This window comes from Pseudorca crassidens, chromosome 14, assembly GCF_039906515.1.
Source record: "Pseudorca crassidens isolate mPseCra1 chromosome 14, mPseCra1.hap1, whole genome shotgun sequence".
Lineage (NCBI taxonomy): Eukaryota > Metazoa > Chordata > Mammalia > Artiodactyla > Delphinidae > Pseudorca > Pseudorca crassidens.
Genome location: NC_090309.1, coordinates 46,948,046 through 46,969,609, shown reverse-complemented (window position 1 = coordinate 46,969,609; position 21,564 = coordinate 46,948,046).

Here is a 21,564-nt window from a genome sequence, read left to right as displayed (position 1 = left end):
AACCCTAACCCTAACCCTTCCCCGAAGCCTGACCCTCACCCGTCCCCTAATCCTAACCCGTACGCTAACACTAACCCGCGCCCTCACACGTACGCTCCCCCTAAAGCGTTGTCGTGCCCTCACCTGGACCCTAAACCGTCCCCGTCCCCTAACCCTAACCCTAGCCCGAACCCTAACCCTAACCCTTCCCAGAAGCCTGACTCTCACCCGTCCCCTAATCCTAACCCGTACGCTGACACTAACCCGCGCCCTCACACGTACGCTCCCCATAAAGCGTTGTCGTGCCCTCACCTGGACCCTAAACCGTCCCCGTCCACTAACCCTAACCCTAGCCCGAACCCTAACCCTATCCCTTTCCCGAAGCCTGACCCTCACCCGTCCCCTGATCCTAACCCGTACGCTGACACTAACCCGCGCCCTCACACGTACGCTCCCCTTAAGGCGTTGTCGTGCCCTCACCTGGACCCTAAACCGTCCCCGTCCCCTAACACTAACCCTAGCCCGAACCCTAACCCTAACCCTTCCCCGATGCCTGAACCTCACCCGTCCCCTAATCCTAACCCATACGCTGACACTAACCCGCGCCCTCACACGTACGCTCCCCCTAAAGCGTTGTCGTGCCCTCACCTGGACCGTAAACCGTCCCCGTCCCCTAACCCTAACCCTAGCCCGAACCCTAACCCTAACCCTTCCCCGAAGCCTGACCCTCACCCGTCCCCTAATCCTAACCCGTACGCTGACACTAACCCGCGCCCTCACACGTACGCTCCCCCTAAAGCGTTGTCGTACCCTCACCTGGACCCTAAACCGTCCCCGTCCCCTAACCCTAACCCTAGCCCAAACCCTAACCCTAACCCTTCCCCGAAGCCTGACCCTCACCCGTCCCCTAATCCTAACCCGTACGCTGACACTAACCCGCGCCCTCACACGTACACTCCCCCTAAAGCGTTGTCGTACCCTCACCTGGACCCTAAACCGTCCCCGTCCCCTAACCCTAACCCTAGCCCGAACCCTAACCCTAACCCTTCCCCGAAGCCTGACCCTCACCCGTCCCCTAATCCTAACCCGTACGCTGACACTAACCCGCGCCCTCACACGTACGCTCCCCCTAAAGCGTTGTCGTGCCCTCACCTGGACCCTAAACCGTCCCTGTCCCCTAACCCTAACCCTAACCCTAGCCCGAACCCTAACCCTAACCCTTCCCCGAAGCCTGACCCTCACCCGTCCCCTAATCGTAACCCGAAAGCGGACACTAACCCGCGCCCTCACACGTACGCTCCCCCTAAAGCGTTGTCGTACCCTCACCTGGAACCTAAACCGTCCCCGTCCCCTAACCCTAACCCTAGCCCGAACCCTAACCCTAACCCTTCCCCGAAGCCTGACCCTCACCCGTCCCCTAATCCTAACCCGTACGCTAACACTAACCCGCGCCCTCACACGTACGCTCCCCCTAAAGCGTTGTCGTGCCCTCACCTGGACCCTAAACCGTCCCCGTCCCCTAACCCTAAGCCTAGCCCGAACCCTAACCCTAACCCTTCCCAGAAGCCTGACTCTCACCCGTCCCCTAATCCTAACCCGTACGCTGACACTAACCCGCGCCCTCACACGTACGCTCCCCATAAAGCGATGTCGTGCCCTCACCTGGACCCTAAACCGTCCCCGTCCCCTAACCCTAACCCTAGCCCGAACCCTAACCCTATCCCTTTCCCGAAGCCTGACCCTCACCCGTCCCCTGATCCTAACCCGTACGCTGACACTAACCCGCGCCCTCACACGTACGCTCCCCCTAAGGCGTTGTCGTGCCCTCACCTGGACCCTAAACCGTCCCCGTCCCCTAACCCTAACCCTGGCCCGAACCCTAACCCTAACCCTTCCCCAAAGCCTGACCCTCACCCGTCCCCTAATCCTAACCCATACGCTGACACTAACCCGCGCCCTCACACATACGCTCCCCCTAAAGCGTTGTCGTGCCCTCACCTGGACCCTAAACCGTCCCCGTCCCCTAACCCTAACCCTAGCCCAAACCCTAACCCTAACCCTTCCCCAATGCCTGAACCTCACCCGTCCCCTAATCCTAACCCATACGCTGACACTAACCCGCGCCCTCACACGTACGCTCCCCCTAAAGCGTTGTCGTGCCCTCACCTGGACCCTAAACCGTCCCCGTCCCCTAACCCTAACCCTAGCCCGAACCCTAACCCTAACCCTTCCCCGAAGCCTGACCCTCACCCGTCCCCTAATCCTAACCCGTACGCTGACACTAACCCGCGCCCTCACACGTACGCTCCCCCTAAAGCGTTGTCGTGCCCTCACCTGGACCCTAAACCGTCCCTGTCCCCTAACCCTAACCCTAGCCCGAACCCTAACCCTAACCCTTCCCCGAAGCCTGACCCTCACCCGTCCCCTAATCGTAACCCGAAAGCGGACACTAAACCGCGCCCTCACACGTACGCTCCCCCTAAAGCGTTGTCGTGCCCTCACCTGGACCCTAAACCGTCCCCGTCCCCTAACCCTAACCCTAGCCCGAACACTAACCCTAACCCTTCCCCGAAGCCTGACCCTCACCCGTCCCCTAATCCTAACCCGTACGCTAACACTAACCCACGCCCTCACACGTACGCTCCCCCTAAAGCGTTGTCGTGCCCTCACCTGGACCCTAAACCGTCCCCGTCCCCTAACCCTAACCCTAGCCCGAACCCTAACCCTAACCCTTCCCCGAAGCCTGACCCTCACCCGTCCCCTAATCCTAACCCGTACGCTGACACTAACCCGCGCCCTCACACGTACGCTCCCCCTAAAGCGTTGTCGTGCCCTCACCTGGACCCTAAACCGTCCCCGTCCCCTAACCCTAACCCTAGCCTGAACCCTAACCCTAACACTTCCCCGAAGCCTGACCCTCACCCGTCCCCTAATCCTAACCCGTACGCTGACACTAACACGCGACCTCACACGTACGATTCCCATAAAGAGTTGTCGTACACTCACCTGGACCCTAAATCGTCCCCGTCCCCTAACCCTAACCCTAGCCCGAACCCTAACCCTAACCCTTCCCCGAAGCCTGACCCTCACCCGTCCCCTAATCCTAACCCGTACGCTGACACTAACCCGCGCCCTCACACGTACGCTCCCCCTAAAGCGTTGTCGTGCCCTCACCTGGACCCTAAACCGTCCCTGTCCCCTAACCCTAACCCTAACCCTAGCCCGAACCCTAACCCTAACCCTTCCCCGAAGCCTGACCCTCACCCGTCCCCTAATCGTAACCCGAAAGCGGACACTAACCCGCGCCCTCACACGTACGCTCCCCCTAAAGCGTTGTCGTACCCTCACCTGGAACCTAAACCGTCCCCGTCCCCTAACCCTAACCCTAGCCCGAACCCTAACCCTAACCCTTCCCCGAAGCCTGACCCTCACCCGTCCCCTAATCCTAACCCGTACGCTAACACTAACCCGCGCCCTCACACGTACGCTCCCCCTAAAGCGTTGTCGTGCCCTCACCTGGACCCTAAACCGTCCCCGTCCCCTAACCCTAAGCCTAGCCCGAACCCTAACCCTAACCCTTCCCAGAAGCCTGACTCTCACCCGTCCCCTAATCCTAACCCGTACGCTGACACTAACCCGCGCCCTCACACGTACGCTCCCCATAAAGCGATGTCGTGCCCTCACCTGGACCCTAAACCGTCCCCGTCCCCTAACCCTAACCCTAGCCCGAACCCTAACCCTATCCCTTTCCCGAAGCCTGACCCTCACCCGTCCCCTGATCCTAACCCGTACGCTGACACTAACCCGCGCCCTCACACGTACGCTCCCCCTAAGGCGTTGTCGTGCCCTCACCTGGACCCTAAACCGTCCCCGTCCCCTAACCCTAACCCTGGCCCGAACCCTAACCCTAACCCTTCCCCAAAGCCTGACCCTCACCCGTCCCCTAATCCTAACCCATACGCTGACACTAACCCGCGCCCTCACACATACGCTCCCCCTAAAGCGTTGTCGTGCCCTCACCTGGACCCTAAACCGTCCCCGTCCCCTAACCCTAACCCTAGCCCAAACCCTAACCCTAACCCTTCCCCAATGCCTGAACCTCACCCGTCCCCTAATCCTAACCCATACGCTGACACTAACCCGCGCCCTCACACGTACGCTCCCCCTAAAGCGTTGTCGTGCCCTCACCTGGACCCTAAACCGTCCCCGTCCCCTAACCCTAACCCTAGCCCGAACCCTAACCCTAACCCTTCCCCGAAGCCTGACCCTCACCCGTCCCCTAATCCTAACCCGTACGCTGACACTAACCCGCGCCCTCACACGTACGCTCCCCCTAAAGCGTTGTCGTGCCCTCACCTGGACCCTAAACCGTCCCTGTCCCCTAACCCTAACCCTAGCCCGAACCCTAACCCTAACCCTTCCCCGAAGCCTGACCCTCACCCGTCCCCTAATCGTAACCCGAAAGCGGACACTAAACCGCGCCCTCACACGTACGCTCCCCCTAAAGCGTTGTCGTGCCCTCACCTGGACCCTAAACCGTCCCCGTCCCCTAACCCTAACCCTAGCCCGAACACTAACCCTAACCCTTCCCCGAAGCCTGACCCTCACCCGTCCCCTAATCCTAACCCGTACGCTAACACTAACCCACGCCCTCACACGTACGCTCCCCCTAAAGCGTTGTCGTGCCCTCACCTGGACCCTAAACCGTCCCCGTCCCCTAACCCTAACCCTAGCCCGAACCCTAACCCTAACCCTTCCCCGAAGCCTGACCCTCACCCGTCCCCTAATCCTAACCCGTACGCTGACACTAACCCGCGCCCTCACACGTACGCTCCCCCTAAAGCGTTGTCGTGCCCTCACCTGGACCCTAAACCGTCCCCGTCCCCTAACCCTAACCCTAGCCTGAACCCTAACCCTAACACTTCCCCGAAGCCTGACCCTCACCCGTCCCCTAATCCTAACCCGTACGCTGACACTAACACGCGACCTCACACGTACGATTCCCATAAAGAGTTGTCGTACACTCACCTGGACCCTAAATCGTCCCCGTCCCCTAACCCTAACCCTAGCCCGAACCCTAACCCTAACCCTTCCCCGAAGCCTGACCCTCACCCGTCCCCTAATCCTAACCCGTACGCTGACACTAACCCGCGCCCTCACACGTACGCTCCCCATAAAGCGTTGTCGTGCCCTCACCTGGACCCTAAACCTTCCCCGTCCCCTAACCCTAACCCTAGCCCGAACCCTAACCCTATCCCTTTACCGAAGCCTGACCCTCACCCGTCCCCTAATCCTAACCCGTACGCTGACACTAATCCACGCCCTCACACGTATGCTCCCCCTAAAGCGTTGTCGTGCCCTCACCTGGACCATAAACCGTCCCCGTCTCCTAACCCTAACCCTAGCCCGAAACCTAACCCTAACCCTTCCCCGAAGCCTGACCCTCACCCGAACCCTAATCCTAACCCGTACGCTGACACTAACCCGCGCCCTCACATGTACGCTCCCCCTAAAGCGTTGTCGTACCCTCACCTGGACCCTAAACCGTCCCCGTCCCCTAACCCTAACCCTAGCCCGAACCCTAACCCTAACCCTTCCCGAAGCCTGACCCTCACCCGTCCCCTAATCCTAACCCGTACGCTTACACTAACCCGCGCCCTCACACGTACGCTCCCCCTAATGCGTTGTAGTGCCCTCATCTGGACCCTAAACCGTCCCCGTCTTCTAACCCTAACCCTAGCCCGAACCCTAACCCTAACCCTTCCCCGAAGCCTGACCCTCACCCGTCCCCTAATCCTAACCCGTACGCTGACACTAACCCGCGCCCTCACACGTACGCTCCCCCTAAAGCGTTGTCGGGCCCTCACCTGGATCCTAAACCGTCCCCGTCCCCTAACCCTAACCCTAGCCCGAACCATAACCCTAACCCTTCCCCGAAGCCTGACCCTCACCCGTCCCCTAATCCTAACCCGTACGCTGACACTAACCCGCGCCCTCACACGTACGCTCCCCCTAAAGCGTTGTCGTACCCTCACCTGGACCCTAAACCGTCCCCGTCCCCTAACCCTAACCCTAGCCCGAACCCTAACCCTAACCCTTCCCCGAAGCCTGACCCTCACCCGTCCCCTAATCCTAACCCGTACGCTGACACTAACCCGTGCCCTCACACGTACGCTCCCCCTAAATAGTTGTTGTGCCCTCACCTGGACCCTAAACCGTCCCCGTCCCCTAACCCTAACCCTAGCCCGAACCCTAACCCTAACCCTTCCCCGAAGCCTGACCCTCACCCGTCCCCTAATCCTAACCCGTACGCTGACACTAACCCGCGCCCTCACACGTACGCTCCCCCTAAAGCGTTGTCGTACCCTCATCTGGACCCTAAACCGTCCCCGTCCCCTAACCCTAACCCTAGCCCGAACCCTAACCCTAACCCTTCCCCGAAGCCTGACCCTCACACGTCCCCTAATCCTAACCCGTACGCTGACACTAAACCACTCCCTCACACGTACGCTCCCCCTAAAGCGTTGTCGTACCCTCACCTGGACCCTAAACCGTCCTCGTCCCCTAACCCTAACCCTAGCCCGAACCCTAACCCTAACCCTTCCCCGAAGCCTGACCCTCACCCGTCCCCTAATCCTAACCCTTACGCTGACACTAACCCGCGCCCTCACACGTACGCTCCCCCTAAAGTGTTGTCGTACCCTCACCTGGACCCTAAACCGTCCCCGTCCCCTAACCCTAACCCTAGCCCGAACCCTAACCCTAACCCTTCCCCGAATCCTGACCCTCACCAGTCCCCTAATCCTAACCAGTACGCTGACACTAACGGGCGCCCTCACACGTACGCTCCCCCTAAAGCGTTGTCGTACCCTCACCTGGACCCTAAACCGTCCCCGTCCCCTAACCCTAACCCTAGCCCAAACCCTAACCCTAACCCTTCCCCGAAGCCTGACCCTCACCCGTCCCCTAATCCTAACCCGTACGCTGACACTAACCCGCGCTCTCACACGTACGCTCCCCCTAAAGCGTTGTCGTACCCTCACCTGGACCCTAAACCGTCCCCGTCCCCTAACCCTAACCCTAGCCCGAACCCTAACCCTAACCCTTCCCCGAAGCCTGACGCTCACCCGTCCCCTAATCCTAACCCGTACGCTGACACTAACCCGCGCCCTCACACGTACGCTCCCCCTAAAGCGTTGTCGTGCCCTCACCTGGACCCTAAACCGTCCCCGTCCCCTAACCCTAACCCTAGACCGAACCCTAACCCTAACACTTCCCCGAAGCCTGACCCTCACCCGTCCCCTAATCCTAACCAGTACGCTGACACTAACCCGCGCCCTCACACGTACGCTCCCCCTAAAGCGTTGTCGTACCCTCACCTGGACCCTAAACCGTCCCCGTCCCCTAACCCTAACCCTAGCCCGAACCCTAACCCTAACCCTTCCCCGAAGCCTGACCCTCACCCGTCCCCTAATCCTAACCCGTACGCTGACACTAACCCGCGCCCTCACACGTACGCTCCCCCTAAAGTGTTGTCGTGCCCTCACCTGGACCCTAAACCGTCCCCGTCCCCTAACCCTAACCCTAGCCCGAACCCTAACCCTAACCCTTCCCCGAAGCCTGACCCTCACCCGTCCCCTAATACTAAACCGTACGCTGACACTAACCCGCGCCCTCACACGTACGCTCCCCCTAAGGCGTTGTCGTGCCCTCACCTGGACCCTAAACCGTCCCCGACCCCTAACCCTAACCCTAGCCCGAACCCTAACCCTAACCCTTCCCCGAAGCCTGACCCTCACCCGTCCCCTAATCCTAACCCGTACGCTGACACTAACCCGCGCCCTCACACGTACGCTCCCCCTAAGGCGTTATCGTGCCCTCACCTGGACCCTAAACCGTCCCCGTCCCCTAACCCTAACCCTAGCCCGAACCCTAACCCTAACCCTTCCCCTAGGCCTGACCCTCACCCGTCCCCTAATCCTAACCCGTACGCTGACACTAACCCGCGCCCTCACACGTACGCTCCCCCTAAAGCGTTGTCGTGCCCTCCCCTGGACCCTAAACCGTCCCCGTCCCCTAACCCTAACCCTAGCCCGAACCCTAACCCTAACCCTTCCCCGAAGCCTGACCCTCACCCGTCCCCTAATCCTAACCCGTACGCTGACACTAACGCGCGCCCTCACACGTACGCTCCCCCTAAAGCGTTGTCGTACCCTCACCTGGACCCTAAACCTTCCCCGTCCCCTAACCCTAACCCTAGCCGGGACCCTAACCCTAACCCTTCCCCGAAGCCTGACCCTCACTCATCCCGTAATCCTAACCCGTACGCTGACACGCACCCACGCCCTCACACGTACGCTCCCCCTAAAGCGTTGTCGTACCCTCACCTGGACCCTAAACCGTGCCCGTCCCCTAACCCTAACCCTAGCACGAACCCTAACCCTAACCCTTCCCCGAAGCCTGACCCTCACCCGTCCCCTAATCCTAACCCGTACGCTGACAGTAACCCGCGCCCTCACACGTACGCTCCCCCTAAAGCGTTGTCGTACCCTCACCTGGACCCTAAACCGTCCCCGTCCCCTAACCCTAACCCTAGCACAAACCCTAACCCTAACCCTTCCCCGAAGCCTGACCCTCACCCGTCCCCTAATCCTAACCCGTACGCTGACACTAACCCGCGCCCTCACACGTACGCTCCCCCTAAAGCGTTGTCGTGCCCTCACCTGGACCCTAAACCGTCCCCGTCCCCTAACCCTAACCCTAGCCCGAACCCTAACCCTAACCCTTACCCGAAGCCTGACCCTCACCTGTTCCCTAATCACAACCCGTACGCTGACACTAACCCGCGCCCTAACACGTACGCTGCCCCTAAAGCGTTGTCGTACCCTCACCTGGACCCTAAACCGTCCCCGTCCCCTAACCCTAACCCTAGACCGAACCCTAACCCTAACCCTTCCCCGAAGCCTGACCCTCACCCGTCCCCTAATCCTAACCCGTACGCTGACACTAACCCGCGCCCTCACACGTACGCTCCCCATAAAGCGTTGTCGTGCCCTCACCTGGACCCTAAACCTTCCCCGTCCCCTAACCCTAACCCTAGCCCGAACCCTAACCCTATCCCTTTACCGAAGCCTGACCCTCACCCGTCCAATAATCCTAACCCGTACGCTGACACTAACCCGCGCCCTCACACGTACGCTCCCCTTAAAGCGTTGTCGTACCCTCACCTGGACCCTAAACCGTCCCCGTCCCCTAACCCTAACCCTAGCCCGAACCCTAACCCTAACCCTTTCCCGAAGCCTGACCCTCACTCGTCCCCTAATCCTAACCCGAACGCTGACACTAACCCGCGTCCTCACACGTACGCTCCCCCTGAAGCGTTGTCGTGCCCTCACCTGGACCCTAAACCTTCCCCATCCCCTAACCCTAACCCTAGCCGGGACCCTAACACTAACCCTTCCCCGAAGCCTGACCCTCACTCGTCCCGTAATCCTAACCCGTACGCTGACACGCACCCACGCCCTCACACGTACGCTCCCCCTAAAGCGTTGTCGTACCCTCACCTGGACCCTAAACCGTACCCGTCCCCTAACCCTAACCCTAGCCCGAACCCTAACCCTAACCCTTCCCCGAAGCCTGACCCTCACCCGTCCCCTAATCCTAACCCGTACGCTGACACTAACCCGCGCCCTCACACGTACGCTCTCCCTAAAGCGTTGTCGTACCCTCACCTGGACCCTAAACCGTCCCCGTCCCCTAACCCTAACCCTAGCCCGAACCCTAACCCTAACCCTTCCCCGAAGCCTGACCCTCACCCGTCCCCTAATCGTAACCCGAAAGCGGACACTAACCCGCGCCCTCACACGTACGCTCCCCCTAAAGCGTTCTCGTACCCTCACCTGGACCCTAAACCGTCCCCGTCCCCTAACCCTAACCCTAGCCCGAACCCTAACCCTAACCCTTCCCCGAAGCCTGACCCTCACCCGTCCCCTAATCCTAACCCGTACGCTGACACTAACCCGCGCCCTCACACGTACTCTCCCCCTAAAGCGTTGTCGTGCCCTCACCTGGACCCTAAACCGTCCCCGTCCCCTAACCCTAACCCTAGCCCGAACCCTAACCCTAACCCTTCCCCGAAGCTTGACCCTCACCCGTCCCCTAATCCTAACCCGTACGCTGACACTAACCCGCGCCGTCACACGTACGCTCCCCCTAAAGCGTTGTCGTTCCCTCACCTGGACCCTAAACTGTCCCCGTCCCCTAACCCTAACCCTAGCCCGAACCCTAACCCTAATCCTTCCCCGAAGCCTGACCCTCACCCGTCCCCTAATCCTAACCCGTACGCTGACACTAATCCACGCCCTCACACGTATGCTCCCCCTAAAGCGTTGTCGTGCCCTCACCTGGACCATAAACCGTCCCCGTCTCCTAACCCTAACCCTAGCCCGAACCCTAACCCTAACCCTTCCCCGAAGCCTGACCCTCACCCGAACCCTAATCCTAACCCGTACGCTGACACTAACCCGCGCCCTCACATGTACGCTCCCCCTAAAGCGTTGTCGTACCCTCACCTGGACCCTAAACCGTCCCCGTCCCCTAACCCTAACCCTAGCCCGAACCCTAACCCTAACCCTTCCCGAAGCCTGACCCTCACCCGTCCCCTAATCCTAACCCGTACGCTTACACTAACCCGCGCCCTCACACGTACGCTCCCCCTAATGCGTTGTAGTGCCCTCATCTGGACCCTAAACCGTCCCCGTCTTCTAACCCTAACCCTAGCCCGAACCCTAACCCTAACCCTTCCCCGAAGCCTGACCCTCACCCGTCCCCTAATCCTAACCCGTACGCTGACACTAACCCGCGCCCTCACACGTACGCTCCCCCTAAAGCGTTGTCGGGCCCTCACCTGGACCCTAAACCGTCCCCGTCCCCTAACCCTAACCCTAGCCCGAACCATAACCCTAACCCTTCCCCGAAGCCTGACCCTCACCCGTCCCCTAATCCTAACCCGTACGCTGACACTAACCCGCGCCCTCACACGTACGCTCCCCCTAAAGCGTTGTCGTACCCTCACCTGGACCCTAAACCGTCCCCGTCCCCTAACCCTAACCCTAGCCCGAACCCTAACCCTAACCCTTCCCCGAAGCCTGACCCTCACCCGTCCCCTAATCCTAACCCGTACGCTGACACTAACCCGCGCCCTCACACGTACGCTCCCCCTAAATAGTTGTCGTGCCCTCACCTGGACCCTAAACCGTCCCCGTCCCCTAACCCTAACCCTAGCCCGAACCCTAACCCTAACCCTTCCCCGAAGCCTGACCCTCACCCGTCCCCTAATCCTAACCCGTACGCTGACACTAACCCGCGCCCTCACACGTACGCTCCCCCTAAAGCGTTGTCGTACCCTCATCTGGACCCTAAACCGTCCCCGTCCCCTAACCCTAACCCTAGCCCGAACCCTAACCCTAACCCTTCCCCGAAGCCTGACCCTCACACGTCCCCTAATCCTAACCCGTACGCTGACACTAAACCACTCCCTCACACGTACGCTCCCCCTAAAGCGTTGTCATACCCTCACCTGGACCCTAAACCGTCCTCGTCACCTAACCCTAACCCTAGCCCGAACCCTAACCCTAACCCTTCCCCGAAGCCTGACCCTCACCCGTCCCCTAATCCTAACCCTTACGCTGACACTAACCCGCGCCCTCACACGTACGCTCCCCCTAAAGCGTTGTCGTACCCTCACCTGGACCCTAAACCGTCCCCGTCCCCTAACCCTAACCCTAGCCCGAACCCTAACCCTAACCCTTCCCCGAAGCCTGACCCTCACCCGTCCCCTAATCCTAACCAGTACGCTGACACTAACGGGCGCCCTCACACGTACGCTCCCCCTAAAGCGTTGTCGTACCCTCACCTTGACCCTAAACCGTCCCCGTCCCCTAACCCTAACCCTAGCCCAAACCCTAACCCTAACCCTTCCCCGAAGCCTGACCCTCACCCGTCCCCTAATCCTAACCCGTACGCTGACACTAACCCGCGCTCTCACACGTACGCTCCCCCTAAAGCGTTGTCGTACCCTCACCTGGACCCTAAACCGTCCCCGTCCCCTAACCCTAACCCTAGCCCGAACCCTAACCCTAACCCTTCCCCGAAGCCTGACGCTCACCCGTCCCCTAATCCTAACCCGTACGCTGACACTAACCCGCGCCCTCACACGTACGCTCCCCCTAAAGCGTTGTCGTGCCCTCACCTGGACCCTAAACCGTCCCCGTCCCCTAACCCTAACCCTAGACCGAACCCTAACCCTAACACTTCCCCGAAGCCTGACCCTCACCCGTCCCCTAATCCTAACCAGTACGCTGACACTAACCCGCGCCCTCACACGTACGCTCCCCCTAAAGCGTTGTCGTACCCTCACCTGGACCCTAAACCGTCCCCGTCCCCTAACCCTAACCCTAGCCCGAACCCTAACCCTAACCCTTCCCCGAAGCCTGACCCTCACCCGTCCCCTAATCCTAACCCGTACGCTGACACTAACCCGCGCCCTCACACGTACGCTCCCCCTAAAGTGTTGTCGTGCCCTCACCTGGACCCTAAACCGTCCCCGTCCCCTAACCCTAACCCTAGCCCGAACCCTAACCCTAACCCTTCCCCGAAGCCTGACCCTCACCCGTCCCCTAATACTAAACCGTACGCTGACACTAACCCGCGCCCTCACACGTACGCTCCCCCTAAGGCGTTGTCGTGCCCTCACCTGGACCCTAAACCGTCCCCATCCCCTAACCCTAACCCTAGCCCGAACCCTAACCCTAACCCTTCCCCGAAGCCTGACCCTCACCCGTCCCCTAATCCTAACCCGTACGCTAAAACTAACCCGCGCCCTCACACGTACGCTCCCCCTAAGGCGTTATCGTGCCCTCACCTGGACCCTAAACCGTCCCCGTCCCCTAACCCTAACCCTAGCCCGAACCCTAACCCTAACCCTTCCCCTAGGCCTGACCCTCACCCGTCCCCTAATCCTAACCCGTACGCTGACACTAACCCGCGCCCTCACACGTACGCTCCCCCTAAAGCGTTGTCGTGCCCTCCCCTGGACCCTAAACGGTCCCCGTCCCCTAACCCTAACCCTAGCCCGAACCCTAACCCTAACCCTTCCCCGAAGCCTGACCCTCACCCGTCCCCTAATCCTAACCCGTACGCTGACACTAACGCGCGCCCTCACACGTACGCTCCCCCTAAAGCGTTGTCGTACCCTCACCTGGACCCTAAACCTTCCCCGTCCCCTAACCCTAACCCTAGCCGGGACCCTAACCCTAACCCTTCCCCGAAGCCTGACCCTCACTCATCCCGTAATCCTAACCCGTACGCTGACACGCACCCGCGCCCTCACACGTACGCTCTCCCTAAAGCGTTGTCGTACCCTCACCTGGACCCTAAACCGTGCCCGTCCCCTAACCCTAACCCTAGCACGAACCCTAACCCTAACCCTTCCCCGAAGCCTGACCCTCACCCGTCCCCTAATCCTAACCCGTACGCTGACAGTAACCCGCGCCCTCACACGTACGCTCCCCCTAAAGCGTTGTCGTACCCTCACCTGGACCCTAAACCGTCCCCGTCCCCTAACCCTAACCCTAGCACAAACCCTAACCCTAACCCTTCCCCGAAGCCTGACCCTCACCCGTCCCCTAATCCTAACCCGTACGCTGACACTAACCCGCGCCCTCACACGTACGCTCCCCATAAAGCGTTGTCGTGCCCTCACCTGGACCCTAAACCGTCCCCGTCCCCTAACCCTAACCCTAGCCCGAACCCTAACCCTAACCCTTACCCGAAGCCTGACCCTCACCTGTCCCCTAATCACAACCCGTACGCTGACACTAACCCGCGCCCTCACACGTACGCTCCCCCTAAAGCGTTGTCGTACCCTCACCTGGACCCTAAACCGTCCCCGTCCCCTAACCCTAACCCTAGACCGAACCCTAACCCTAACCCTTCCCCGAAGCCTGACCCTCACCCGTCCCCTAATCCTAACCCGTACGCTGACACTAACCCGCGCCCTCACACGTACGCTCCCCATAAAGCGTTGTCGTGCCCTCACCTGGACCCTAAACCGTCCCCGTCCCCTAACCCTAACCCTAGCCCGAACCCTAACCCTAACCCTTCCCCGAAGCCTGACCCTCACCCGTCCCCTAATCACAACCCGTAGGCTGACACTAACCCGCGCCCTCACACGTACGCTCCCCCTAAAGCGTTGTCGTGCCCTCACCTGGACCCTAAACCGTCCCTGTCCCCTAACCCTAACCCTAGCCCGAACCCTAACCCTAACACTTCCCCGAAGCCTGACCCTCACCCGTCCCCTAATCGTAACCCGAAAGCGGACACTAACCCGCGCCCTCACACGTACGCTCCCCCTAAAGCGTTGTCGTACCCTCACCTGGAACCTAAACCGTCCCCGTCCCCTAACCCTAACCCTAGCCCGAACCCTAACCCTAACCCTTCCCCGAAGCCTGACCCTCACCCGTCCCCTCATCCTAACCCGTACGCTGACACTAACCCGCGCCCTCACACGTACGCTCCCCCTAAAGCGTTGTCGTGCCCTCACCTGGACCCTAAACCGTCCCCGTCCCCTAACCCTAACCCTAGCCCGAACCCTAAACCTAACCCTTCCCCGAAGCCTGACTCTCACCCGTCCCCTAATCCTAACCCGTACGCTGACACTAACACGCGCCGTCACACGTACGCTACCCCTAAAGCGTTGTCGTGCCCTCACCTGGACCCTAAACCTTCCCCGTCCCCTAACCCTAACCCTAGCCCGAACCCTAACCCTATCCCTTTCCCGAAGCCTGACCCTCACCCGTCCCCTAATCCTAACCCGTACGCTGACACTAACCCGCGCCCTCACACGTACGCTACCCCTAAAGCGTTGTCGTGCCCTCACCTGGACCCTAAACCGTCCCCGTCCCCTAACCCTAACCCTAGCCCGAACCCTAACCCTAACCCTTCCCCGAAGCCTGACCCTCACCCGTCCCCTAATCCTAACCCGTACGCTGACACTAACCCGCGCCGTCACACGTACGCTCCCCCTAAAGCGTTGTCGTTCCCTCACCTGGACCCTAAACCGTCCCTGTCCCCTAACCCTGACCCTAGCCCGAACCCTAACCCTAACACTTCCCCGAAGCCTGACCCTCACCCGTCCCCTAATACTAACCCGTACGCTGACACTAACCCACGCCCTCACACGTACGCTCCCCCTAAAGCGTTGTCGTACCCTCACCTGGACCCTAAACCGTCCCCGTCCCCTAACCCTAACCCTAGCCCGAACCCTAACCCTAACCCTTCCCCGAAGCCTGACCCTCACCCGTCCCCTAATCCTAACCCGTACGCTGACACTAATCCATGCCCTCACACGTACGCTCACCCTAAAGCGTTGTCGTGCCCTCACCTGGACCATAAACCGTCCCGGTCCCCTAACCCTAACCCTAGCCCGAACCCTAACCCTAACCCTTCCCCGAAGCCTGACCCTCACCCGTCCTCTAATCCTAACCCGTACGCTGACACTAACCCGCGCCCTCACATGTACGCTCCCCCTAAAGCGTTGTCGTACCCTCACCTGGACCCTAAACCGTCCCCGTCCCCTAACCCTAACCCTAGCCCGAACCCTAACCCTAAACCTTCCCGAAGCCTGACCCTCACCCGTCCCCTAATCCTAACCCGTACGCTGACACTAACCCGCGCCCTCACACGTACGCTCCCCCTAAAGCGTTGTCGTGCCCTCACCTGGACCCTAAACCGTCCCCGTCCCCTATCCCTAACCCTAGCCCAAACCCTAACCCTAACCCTTCCCCGAAGCCTGACCCTCACCCGTCCCCTAATCCTAACCCGTACGCTGACACTAACCCGCGCCCTCACACGTACGCTCCCCCTAAAGCGTTGTCGTGCCCTCACCTGGACCCTAAACCGTCCCCGTCCCCTAACCCTAACCCTAGCCCGAACCCTAACCTTAACCCTTCCCCGAAGCCTGACCCTCACCCGTCCCCTAATCCTAACCCGTACGCTGACACTAACCCGCGCTCTCACACGTACGCTCCCCCGAAAGCGCTGTCGTACCCTCACCTGGACCCTAAACCTTCCCAGTCCCCTAACCCTAACCCTAGCCTGAACCCTAACCCTAACCCTTCCCCGAAGCCTGACCCTCACCCGTCCCCTAATTCTAACCCGTACGCTGACACTAACCCGCGCCCTCACACGTACGTTCCCCCTAAAGCGTTGTCGTACCCTCACCTGGACCCTAAACCGTCCCCGTCCCCTAACCCTAACCCTAGCCCGAACCCTAACCCTAACCCTTCCCCGAAGCCTGACCCTCACCCGTCCCCTAATCCTAACCTGTACGCTGACACTAACCCGCGCCCTCACACGTACGCTCCCCCTAAAGTGTTGTCGTGCCCTCACCTGGACCCTAAACCATCCCCGTCCCCTAACCCTAACCCTAGCCCGAACCCTAACCCTAACCCTTCCCCGAAGCCTGACCCTCACCCGTCCCCTAATACTAACCCGTACGCTGACACTAACCCGCGCCCTCACACGTACGCTCCACCTAAAGCGTTGTCGTGCCCTCACCTGGACCCTAAACCGTCCCCATCCCCTAACCCTAACCCTAGCCCGAACCCTAACCCTAACCCTTCCCCGAAGCCTGACCCTCACCCGTCCCCTAATCCTAACCCGTACGCTGACACTAACCCGCGCCCTCACACGTACGCTCCCCCTAAGGCGTTGTCGTGCCCTCACCTGGACACTAAACCGTCCCCGTCCCCTAACCCTAACCCTAGCCCGAACCCTAAACCTAACCCTTCCCCAAAGCCTGACCCTCACCCGTCCCCTAATCCTAACCCGTACGCTGACACTAACCCGTGCCCTCACACGTACGCTCCCCCTAAAGCGTTGTCGTGCCCTCACCTGGACCCTAAACCGTCCCCGTCCCCTAACCCTAACCCTAGCCCGAACCCTAACCCTAACCCTTCCCCGAAGCCTGACCCTCACCCGTCCCCTAATCCTAACCCGTACGCTGACACTAACCCGCGCCCTCACACGTACGCTCCCCCTAAAGCGTTGTCGTGCCCTCACCTGGATCCTAAACCGTCCCCGTCCCCTAACCCTAACCCTAGCCCGAACCCTAACCCTAACCCTTCCCCGAAGCCTGACCCTCACCCGTCCCCTAATACGAACCCGTACGCTGACACTAACCCGCGCCCTCACACGTACGCTCCCCCTAAAGCGTTGTCGTGCCCTCACCTGGACCCTAAACCGTCCCCGTCCCCTATCCCTAACCCTAGCCCGAACCCTAACCCTAACCCTTCCCCGAAGCCTGACCCTCACCCGTCCCCTAATCCTAACCCGTACGCTGACACTAACCCGCGCCCTCACACGTACGCTCCCCCTAAAGCGTTGTCGTGCCCTCACCTGGACCCTAAACCGTCCCCGTCCCCTATCCCTAACCCTAGCCCGAACCCTAACCCTAACCCTTCCCCGAAGCCTGACCCTCACCTGTCCACTAATCCTAACCCGTACGCTGACACTAACCCGCGCCCTCACACGTACGCTCCCCCTAAAGCGTTGTCGTACCCTCACATGGACCCTAAACCGTCCCCGTCCCCTAACCCTAACCCTAGCCCGAACCCTAACCCTAACCCTTCCCCGAAGCCTGACCCTCACCCGTCCCCTAATCCTAACCCGTACGCTGACACTAACCCGCACTCTCACACGTACGCTCCCCCGAAAGCGTTGTCGTACCCTCACCTGGACCCTAAACCTTCCCCATCCCCTAACCCTAACCCTAGCCCGAACCCTAACCCTAACCCTTCCCCGAAGCCTGACCCTCACCCGTCCCCTAATTCTAACCCGTACGCTGACACTAACCCGCGCCCTCACACGTACGCTCCCCCTAAAGCGTTGTCGTACCCTCACCTGGACCCTAAACCGTCCCCGTCCGCTAACCCTAACCCTAGCCCGAACCCTAACCCTAACCCTTCCCCGAAGCCTGACCCTCACCCGTCCCCTAATCCTAACCCGTACGCTGACACTAACCCGCGCCGTCACACGTACGCTACCCCTAAAGCGTTGTCGTGCCCTCACCTGGACCCTAAACCTTCCCCGCCCCTAACCCTAACCCTAGGCCGAACCCTAACCCTATCCCTTTCCCGAAGCCTGACCCTCACCCGTCCCCTAATCCTAACCCGTACGCTGACACTAACCCGCGCCCTCACACGTACGCTACTCCTAAAGCGTTGTCGTGCCCTCACCTGGACCCTAAACGGTCACCGTCCCCTAACCCTAACCCTAGCCCGAACCCTAACCCTAACCCTTCCCCGAAGCCTGACCCTCACCCGTCCCCTAATCCTAACCCGTACGCTGACACTAACCCGCGCCGTCACACGTACGCTCCCCCTAAAGCGTTGTCGTTCCCTCACCTGGACCCTAAACCGTCCCCGTCCCCTAACCCTAACCCTAGCCCGAACCCTAACCCTAACCCTTCCCCGAAGCCTGACCCTCACCCGTCCCCGAATACTAACCCGTACGCTGACACTAACCCGCGCCCTCACACATACGCTCCCCCTAAAGCGTTGTCGTACCCTCACCTGGACCCTAAACCATCCCCGTCCCCTAACCCTAACCCTAGCCCGAACCCTAACCCTAACCCTTCCCCGAAGCCTGACCCTCACCCGTCCCCTAATCCTAACCCGTACGCTGACACTAATCCACGCCCTCACACGTACGCTCCCCCTAAAGCGTTGTCGTGCCCTCACCTGGACCATAAACCGTCCCCGTCCCCTAACCCTAACCCTAGCCCGAACCCTAACCCTAACCCTTCCCCGAAGCCTGACCCTCACCCGTCCCCTAATCCTAACCCGTACGCTGACACTAACCCGCGCCCTCACATGTACGCTCCCCCTAAAGCGTTGTCGTACCCTCACCTGGACCCTAAACCGTCCCCGTCCCCTAACCCTAACCCTAGCCCGAACCCTAACCCTAACCCTTCCCGAAGCCTGACCGTCACCCGTCCCCTAATCCTAACCCGTACGCTGACACTAACCCGCGCCCTCACACGTACGCTCCCCCTAAAGCGTTGTCGTGCCCTCACCTGGACCCTAAACCGTCCCCGTCCCCTAACCCTAACCCTAGCCCGAACCCTAACCCTAACCCTTCCCCGAAGCCTGACCCTCACCCGTCCCCTAATCCTAACCCGTACGCTGACACTAACCCGCGCTCTCACACGTACGCTCCCCCGAAAGCGTTGTCGTACCCTCACCTGGACCCTAATCCTTCCCCGTCCCCTAACCCTAACCCTAGCCCGAACCCTAACCCTAACCCTTCCCCGAAGCCTGACCCTCACCCGTCCCCTAATTCTAATCCGTACGCTGACACTAACCCGCGCCCTCACACGTACGCTCCCCCTAAAGCGTTGTCGTACCCTCACCTGGACCCTAAACCGGCCCCGTCCGCTAACCCTAACCCTAGCCCGAACCCTAACCCTAACACTTCCCCGAAGCCTGACCCTCACCCGTACCCTAATCCTAACCCGTACGCTGACACTAACCCGCGCCCTCACACGTACGCTCCCCCTAAAGTGTAGTCGTGCCCTCACCTGGACCCTAAACGGTCCCCGTACCCTAACCCTAACCCTAGCCCGAACCCTAACCCTAACCCTTCCCCGAAGCCTGACCCTCACCCGTCCCCTAATCCTAACCCGTACGCTGACACTAACCCGCGCCCTCACACGTACGCTCCCCCTAAAGCGTTGTCGTGCCCTCACCTGGACCATAAACCGTCCCCATCCCCTAACCCTAACCCTAGCCCGAACCATAACCCTAACTCTTCCCCGAAGCCTGACCCTCACCCGTCCCCTAATCCTAACCCGTACGCTGACACTAACCCGCGCCCTCACACGTACACTCCCCCTAAAGCGTTGTCGTACCCTCACCTGGACCCTAAACCGTCCCCGTCCCCTAACCCTAACCCTAGCCCGAACCCTAACCCTAACCCTTCCCCGAAGCCTGACCCTCACCCGTCCCCTAATCCTAACCCGTACGCTGACACTAACCCGCGCCCTCACACGTACGCTCCCCCTAAGGCGTTATCGTGCCCTCACCTGGACCCTAAACCGTCCCCGTCCCCTAACCCTAACCCTAGCCCGAACCCTAACCCTAACCCTTCCCCGAAGCCTGACCCTCACCCGTCCCCTAATCCTAACCCGTACGCTGACACTAACCCGCGCTCTCACACGTACGCTCCCCCGAAAGCGCTGTCGTACCCTCACCTGGACCCTAAACCTTCCCCGTCCCCTAACCCTAACCCTAGCCCGAACCCTAACCCTAACCCTTCCCCGAAGCCTGACCCTCACCCGTCCCCTAATTCTAACCCGTACGCTGACACTAACCCGCGCCCTCACACGTACGCTCCCCCTAAAGCGTTGTCGTACCCTCACCTGGACCCTAAACCGTCCCCGTCCCCTAACCCTAACCCTAGCCCGAACCCTAACCCTAACCCTTCCCCGAAGCCTGACCCTCACCTGTCCCCTAATCCTAACCCGTACGCTGACACTAACCCGCGCCCTCACACGTACGCTCCCCCTAAAGTGTTGTCGTGCCCTCACCTGGACCCTAAACCATCCCCGTCCCCTAACCCTAACCCTAGCCCGAACCCTAACCCTAACCCTTCCCCGAAGCCTGACCCTCACCCGTCCCCTAATACTAACCCGTACGCTGACACTAACCCGCGCCCTCACACGTACGCTCCCCCTAAAGCGTTGTCGTGCCCTCACCTGGACCCTAAACCGTCCCCATCCCCTAACCCTAACCCTAGCCCGAACCCTAACCCTAACCCTTCCCCGAAGCCTGACCCTCACCCGGCCCCTAATCCTAACCCGTACGCTGACACTAACCCGCGCCCTCACACGTACGCTCCCCCTAAGGCGTTGTCGTGCCCTCACCTGGACACTAAACCGTCCCCGTCCCCTAACCCTAACCCTAGCCCGAACCCTAAACCTAACACTTCCCCAAAGCCTGACCCTCACCCGTCCCCTAATCCTAACCCGTACGCTGACACTAACCCGCGCCCTCACACGTATGCTCCCCATAAAGCGTTGTCGTGCCCTCACCTGGACCCTAAACCTTTCCCGTCCCCTAACCCTAACCCTAGGCCGAACCCTAACCCTATCCCTTTCCCGAAGCCTGACCCTCACCCGTCCCCTAATCCTAACCCGTACGCTGACACTAACCCGCGCCGTCACACGTACGCTTCCCCTAAAGCGTTGTCGTACCCTCACCTGGACCCTAAACCTTCCCCGTCCCCTAACCCTAACCCTAGCCCGAACCCTAACCCTATCCCTTTCCCGAAGCCTGACCCTCACCTGTCCCTTAATCCTAACCCGTACGCTGACACTAACCCGCGCCCTCACACGTACGCTACCCCTAAAGCGTTGTCATGCCCTCACCTGGACCCTAAACCGTCACCGTCCCCTAACCCTAACCCTAGCCCGAACCCTAACCCTAACCCTTCCCCGAAGCCTGACCCTCACCCGTCCCCTAATCC